The sequence below is a fragment of the Chelon labrosus genome (genome assembly GCF_963514085.1).
Source record: "Chelon labrosus genome assembly, chromosome: 12".
Taxonomy (NCBI): domain Eukaryota; kingdom Metazoa; phylum Chordata; class Actinopteri; order Mugiliformes; family Mugilidae; genus Chelon; species Chelon labrosus.
Window position 1 is genome coordinate 25,474,083 of NC_140345.1, and position 7,386 is coordinate 25,481,468.

The window sequence follows — 7,386 nt, forward strand, 5'->3', positions numbered from 1 at the left end:
ACTAAATGCAAATTGAGTGATATTTGATTTCAAGTTTTTCTTGATTCCTTCTCACCTATCTGCCTTCCTGATGTCTCTAATGTCAGCCTCTAGTCCCAGACCTACAGTCACACAATGAACTGCTAACTCTATCAGTAACCACAGGTTAAACACTTTCGCCCGAGGCCTGCCGTTCACTTTTATTCTGCTCGGTGACAGCAACTGGTTGTTCTAATTGGATTAACATGTTTGAGTATTTCCTAAATGTGACAGAAATTCAGTCTTTCTCTCCCCCCACTCTCCTCCGAGGCCTCCTGCAGTTAGAGGCAGCGGTGCATGTCTAATGGAGGCTCCACGAGGTTAACTTCTGCACTCATCTGTTTTGCAAGCTTTCCCTCCGCAGCTCCTCGTTCGCCGCGGACACCTCGCTGACAAATCATTTACAGATGCTTTTCAGCTCAACGCGCTCGGCTAACAAGCGTGCAGCGGCGGCCCGCGAGGAAACGCAGCGAAACAGGCATTAAAATCCAAACCCTGTGGAAAAAGAAAGGCTTCCCCAGCAGATTGATTAGACAGTAAGGCCAACGGTTTGACTTCCAATTCCACAGTGTTAAGTAAGACTGAGCAGCCTGGACGGGGATGGACTGATATTTCTGCTGTGAACTCCAGTGACCTGAGTTCAACCCCCAGCTCAAAGCAGCTTGATCATTTTCAGCAAATATTGTTCTCATTTAACCATGACCCACGCAGCAGTTTAACTAAAGTTCAAACCTGAACACAAAAACAAACTTTAGGAACATTTAAAATACTGAAACTAGGAAATTAACAAAGCATTGCCAATAATTTGTCTCTACCTAAATAAATCCTGTTTATCGGGCATTTACATATTAAAAACCGAAAATAATTAAATAAATGTGTTTTTTGTTACCCACTTAGACCAGACCAGGCACCCCCACCCCATAGCAATGACACTCCTTGATGGCAGCAGCCATCCCCAGCAGGATGCAGCCTGACACAGGCACACACACAAAAACACTTTAGGAACAACTAAAAAAAAAAATGAAGAACAGCACAAGGTGTTGACCTGGCCTCCAAATTCACGAGATCCCAAACTGATCAAGTATCTGTGGGATGATCCACAGAGGCCCCTCTCCTCAACCCATCGGATCTGGTCTGGTGTAGGAAATTAAGAAAGTGTCCTGGTATTACCAATAATTTGTCTTCTACCTAAATCAAATGAACCAGATTTTAAAAAACTGAAAATAATTAAATAAATGGTTTTGGTTTCTCTGCTTGTCGTTTTGATGATGTTAGTGGAAACCACTCCATTAAGAGCCCCCCTCCATCAGAGATCTGTAAGACATGTTTATTTATCCCACGTATGGGAAATTACCATGTCACAGTAGCATGGAATTTGGCAAAAAACAATAACGACTTCGACAGAAGAATTCCCAAAAAACACAATACAAATTGAAAAATATATACAAAAAAAATAAAAAATAAACAACAACAGTGAAAAATATAGAGAGAAACATGGAAATATATAGACATTCAGTATATACAACGTGGTGGTGGAAAAAACTTTACAAATAAATAATTGCTAAAACTATAAGATGCTGAGGTAGTGGTTTGTGCAACATAAGGCAGTGCAAAAAGCAGATTTTATTTGTGCAAAACTGACAGTAAAAGCCAAAACGAAGCCATCAGGCTGGTGTTGTACAGCCTGATGGCAGCTGGAATGAAGGACCTGTGGTAGCGTTCCTTCTTACAGCGTGGATGCAGCATAAGATCACAAAAAAAACTGTTAATTAATGCCTATATTTATTTTTTTCTATAATTTTAGATGATTTAATTGGCATAAAAACGTGTTTATATATTTCTTTTTTTGCAGTCTATGAATTCTCACCTAATAAACGTACAATCAGTGCATTAGTGAATCTGGGCTCTTGGTCGTGCACGGCCAGTTTCTCAGTCGATGATCTTCACTTCACAACAGTAAACCAGCGATGTCGTGACTTCACAGATCCTTTGTCTGGTGAAATATTTTAGCTCTGATCTCTGGGAGACAACTGTCAGATCCAAAAACAAAATCCTCAACCCCTCCCTAAAGTAACGAGACTTAACTTTATTACTTACTGCAGCTTCTGCTTCTGCTGCAAACGTAAAGTTGGCTTCTTATGTTAACTGACAGGAGGTGGCACGTGTTCAAGGTGATAAAAAGGCAATTCTTTAATTTTAGTCATTTCTCTCAGTAGCTTTCTCTGAGTAGAATGGAACATACTTTTCATATCCTGGAGATGTTTGGCCTGGTTCACCCTTTCATTTTATTCTTTGAATTGATTTTGCTATTTTGAATCCTAGGACACGTTGACTTGTAATAATGGAATAATTCCATGTGAACCTAATAAAGGTTTTAAAGGTGTTAGTGGTAGTCTATGTCAGTTAACTTGGCCCCAGATCCTCAAGAGAGACAATGAAGAGAGGGAGCGGTGTTTTTCTTTTTTGTCTTACAGTGCTTACATTTTACAGCACAAACAAATGTATATTGTTGGATTTTTTGGTGAACGCAGCTAAAAGGCGTGCTTCTTGTGTGTGACACAGCGATACAACCCGATTGCTAGAGCTCCACTTTCACACCCTGTGCACTGATACCAACTGGAGACTGCACACCGTTAGCTTGAGGTCTGCAAAACAGTTAAATATAAGAGAAAGATACACCGGCATACAGCTCTTGAGGGTCGGTTCAGCCATGACTGAACCAAATAACGCCTGTATGAACCAACGTTTTTTCATTCAGTCATTTTCGTGTGAGGCATCAGTGCTAACCACCTCACCACTGTGCCGCCCACCTCGTAAGCCATGACTGAGCCAAATAACGTCTTAATTTTTAAAATGTTTGCATATTCTAACATCTGATAATCTACTTGGTTTCACGCCATGTTCTACCATTTTTTCTCCAATATGTGAAACCATTAACGCATTCATTCTACAGTTACTGCAAGTCAACAGACTAATGAGCATGCAAACCTCGATAAATAGTTAAAGTGAAGAGAGCCGGCATGCAAACACATGCTTTTGCAGAATAAAACAATAAAACTGATCACACATAGCCGTGTCTTTTAGTGGAAAATGAGCATGTGAAATAAAGAAAACTAATATTTGTGTCATAAAGCACCAATATAACTAAATGTACAGTAAGATGATATGTATTTGACAATGTGTGTGTCTGTATATAATATTTAATGCCATATTTAGTGATGTTAGAATAACTGTGTGATGAACATTTGATTAGACGGATCAGACAAACATCTTCTTACTTTACACTGATGTATGGAAAGCTAAAGATCAGTAGGCACGCACGTCACGTGAAAGGCCACGCGTGTGAGCAGCCAGATGCTGAGTTAGCTTTCCGCCTTGTTATTCCGTCAGCGTTCAAACCTCCTTTGTGTCTGCGTCTACCTGGAGCTCAGCTGTGGAAAGAGCAGTGTGTCTGTGGTATTGATCCCCGAAAGGCAGACAACAGACTTCGCTGTTGGTTTTTGGGATTATCCCGGTTCTCGTTTCCAGCCAAGGTATTCCCATCCCGTTTGAGATGTGTGGCCATATGCTCAAATGTCAGAAAATGTCACTGCAATCAACACAGGAGAGCTTGATGGTGCCTGCTGAGGAGGAAAAAAAAAAAAAGGTTAAACAACACAAACAGTGTAATGTTGACCAGACTGCGATACCTCAGAGGATGCAGAGCACATACTGTATCTGCAGACGGGGTACAGCTCAGTGGTTGTGTAGACGGGTGGGACAGAAATACACATTAAACATATGTAAAACATTTGATTCAGCAAATAAAAACTAACATAACGCAAGAACTGATGCAGGATACAGAACGAAATATAATGCAGTGTATTTAAATTGACTCCTGACATATTTTAAAACTATATATTACTGTATATTTACTTGGCTGAGAACAGCAGTTTGCTGCCAAGAGTGTTAGACGCTCTCTTTCTCAAATCTCTCCTGCTATAGCACCAAAGGTCAGCATCGTTCTACAATGGAAATAATAAAACGTGTGTTCAAACCTTTGAATGGTACTGTATACGGAGATGACGTAACTGTACAATAATATTTATTTGTATCACACTCCTGTGGTATGAGTATTCTGCAATGAACCTCTTGAGGTTTTAGGTAAAAAGTTTACTTAACGCAGAAATAAAATGAGATTAAAAGTGTTTGTGACGGCTGCTGCCATCAAGGAGTGTCATTGCTATGGGGTGGGGGTGCCTGGTCTGGTCTAGGTGGGTGCTACATGTCTAAGTAACATCCACATGAATGAATGACAGGTCCAGAAGTTTCCCAGCAGAACACTGAATTGTCACAAGATGGTTATTAACTTCTCCTGTCTGTGGTCATAATGTTGTGGCTGATTGGTGTAAGTAAAACTTAAGATATAAATCACTGTATTTATTCCACATTGAGGGAGGAAATGTAAAGTCACAGGTAGAAAAAATTTGTGTTCTGTGGAGCTCCTTGGTTGTACTACTGTGTCTGTCCTGGGTGTCATGGAGTGGGTGGGAGATGTTGTCTTAGATGACCCGTCGCTTATTTTATAAATCCAAATCATCAGTCATCTTCTTCTATACCTATTCATCTCACATGTTCACTGTTACAGTCACAGTTGTTGTCATATTGTCTCCACTGTCGTCATACTTGATGCTTCCTCTGTTTTTCTCATCAGCGTCACCGTGGAGTAAGAGGAGATGGTCTCTATCCATCTTACACACACACACACACACACACACACACACTAGCAGAGACCTTTTAAAGCAGTGTGTTGTCCCACACAGACATACCTCTGTGAAGTGGTTTGGGGTGGGGGTGGGCCCTAATGCTCTTTTTACAGTCCCATTAATCCCTCTGTTCACAATTTCACGCACAGCTTGGGCCTCGGTGTTATTTTCACAACCTTTCGCCACTAATTCCTGTGAATCCTGAAACAGAACACCTTCCCTTGTCCTCCTCCCCGCCGGCCGCATGTGTTCTCTCCGGGCGGAGACAGCTTCATCTCTGATTCCTCCTCGACAAAGGCGGAAAAGAGGCCCGAAACTGCTGGCCGAACCGCATCAAAGGCCAGGCCACCGGTGGGCTCGGGACTGACTCACGTCTGGCTCCACTGTGTTCAGTGGTCAGCGGATGAAGAATGTTTAGACTGGAATAGAGACAAGACGGTAGATTACTAATGGAATCTGACTCACAGCTGACTCTACTCCAAAGTAGGGGATGTACAAACTAGTCGGCTAGTCAGTTTGTCAACTTCACTGCTTTGAGCATCAAGACAGGTGAGGAGGGCAGTGGGTCGTTGCAGAAAAATTAGCAGCGGTTCATCAAGTGTGTGGGAAAAACTTCACTAAAGATGAAGCCCATACTACCGTGACATGCGTACTCATCTGAAAAGGCATCCGCTAACGCTAGCAGACAGGAGTCAGTTAACAACTTCACCAAACGTCCTGTGGTAACAGAGAAGAAGGCTGCACATCAATTATTTGTCAAAGTTATTAGACCTTTAGCTGCAGTACACCTAAATGCTACTGATGGTGCTGAGTTGCTGCCTGTTTTTATACAGGCTATACATATCTGCAGCCCACAGTATGTAGCACATGAGCTGTCTGTTCTCAGCATATGTGTTCAGGTCAAGAATATAGATTTCATTCTTACAAAGCATTACTTTCTACTGTGTTTTTTATTTGTGGCGTCATCAGAGACTAATCGGTGTCGACCCGACTTCCATCACATGACAGTCGACTTTAAAAAATCCAAAGTCGTGCAACACCCAGTGACTGTGAAGCATGAATGGAGACAAGCCAGAGTTAGGAGATCCACCTGACACAACACAACGCTCCATGATTTGGAGGTCAAACTGAAAGTGAGCGCAACCGATATGTCGCAAATGTCAGCAATCTGACCGTGTGACAGCTCATGCTTCTTTCCCTCCTGACTAACCAAAAGAAAGTTGCACCTGGAGATTATTTGAGCTCAGCATATAGATGCAGGCAGAGGTGGGAAGTAACGAAGTACAAATACTTTGTTACTGTACTTAAGTAGATTTTTCAGGTATCTGTACTTTACTTGAGTATTCCATTTTCTGACGACTTTTTACTTTTACTCCCTACATTTGTACACAAATATCTGTACTTTCCACTCCTTACATTGGAAAAACAGGCTCGTTACTTTTTTAACCTCCACGGATGACAAGACGTAAAATACGACATGATCGGACATGACTAGAGCATCGGACTAGAGATGGAAAGTCGAAGAAGAAGAAGAGGGACAGACCGCGGAAAGGTGTCAAGTGAATGGAGAGTTAGAGAGAGAACCTCCAGCAGCATGGAGGAAGGAAGTGAACCGGGGTGTAGTGCCGACGACGACGCTTCAGAAGATATTCCCCATCCATGGCCTTATTTAAGAGAACTGTTCGATGTTGTCGGCTCCAAGAATGATTTGTGGCAAATGCGCATCGTTTTGATCATATATAGCTAACGTTAGCTAGCCCTCGGTTTAAAAACAACAACCCAGTAACCCTCAATTTATTATTAGGAGGACCTCTGTTTAGTTCAGTCTAGATTATTCTGTCAGAACTTTTTTCATTTTGAAAAGTTATCAACAGATGTATTGTTTCACGAGGGTTAGGGTCAGTTAGGGTTAACCCCAACCCTAACCCCATGGCAAAATCGTTTTTACTTTTTACTTAAGTACATTTCAGAGCCTGTACTTTCTTACTTTTACTTGAGTAAAGGAGTTGAATCTGTACTTTTACTTTTGCCAGAGTATTTTTTTTTACACAAGTATCCGTACTTGTCGGCTGTGAATACGTTTGACACCTCTGGATGCAGGGGGAAACAGCTAGCCTGCCTCTGTCCAGGTATAAATGCTTTCAACGTCATAACCCCCTACATCGTAACGTAGACTCCGCGTAGACTACATAACTCTAGACAACTATAAGGGAGACAAACACAGGTGGAAAGTTAGGCACAGCTGTGGTTCAGGACAAAAACACACAGTAAAAACAATAAAAGCAGAAGTAATCGAACCAAAACATCTAATCACGAGAAGAAATGCCACAATATCTGTCCGTCCGGTCCCTCGTACCGTACATTTCTACGTCGCGGATCTCCCGTTTGATTGACACGGCGGAAAATGAGGCTCACACCGCTCGGCAATCGCCAGGCAATTACTGGAAAACAACACTTTCCACAAGTCATCTAGGCTGGAGACGGCCGCTATGATTGTTTTCTGTCTGCTAAGTGTCTCGCAGGCCGGCGTCCATGCATGGCGATGTCAAGGTGAGCGGAGGAAACATCAGAAAGATTTCCCCGCCACTCGTGTGATGTTTTCATTCGACGTTGTTTGTTGACT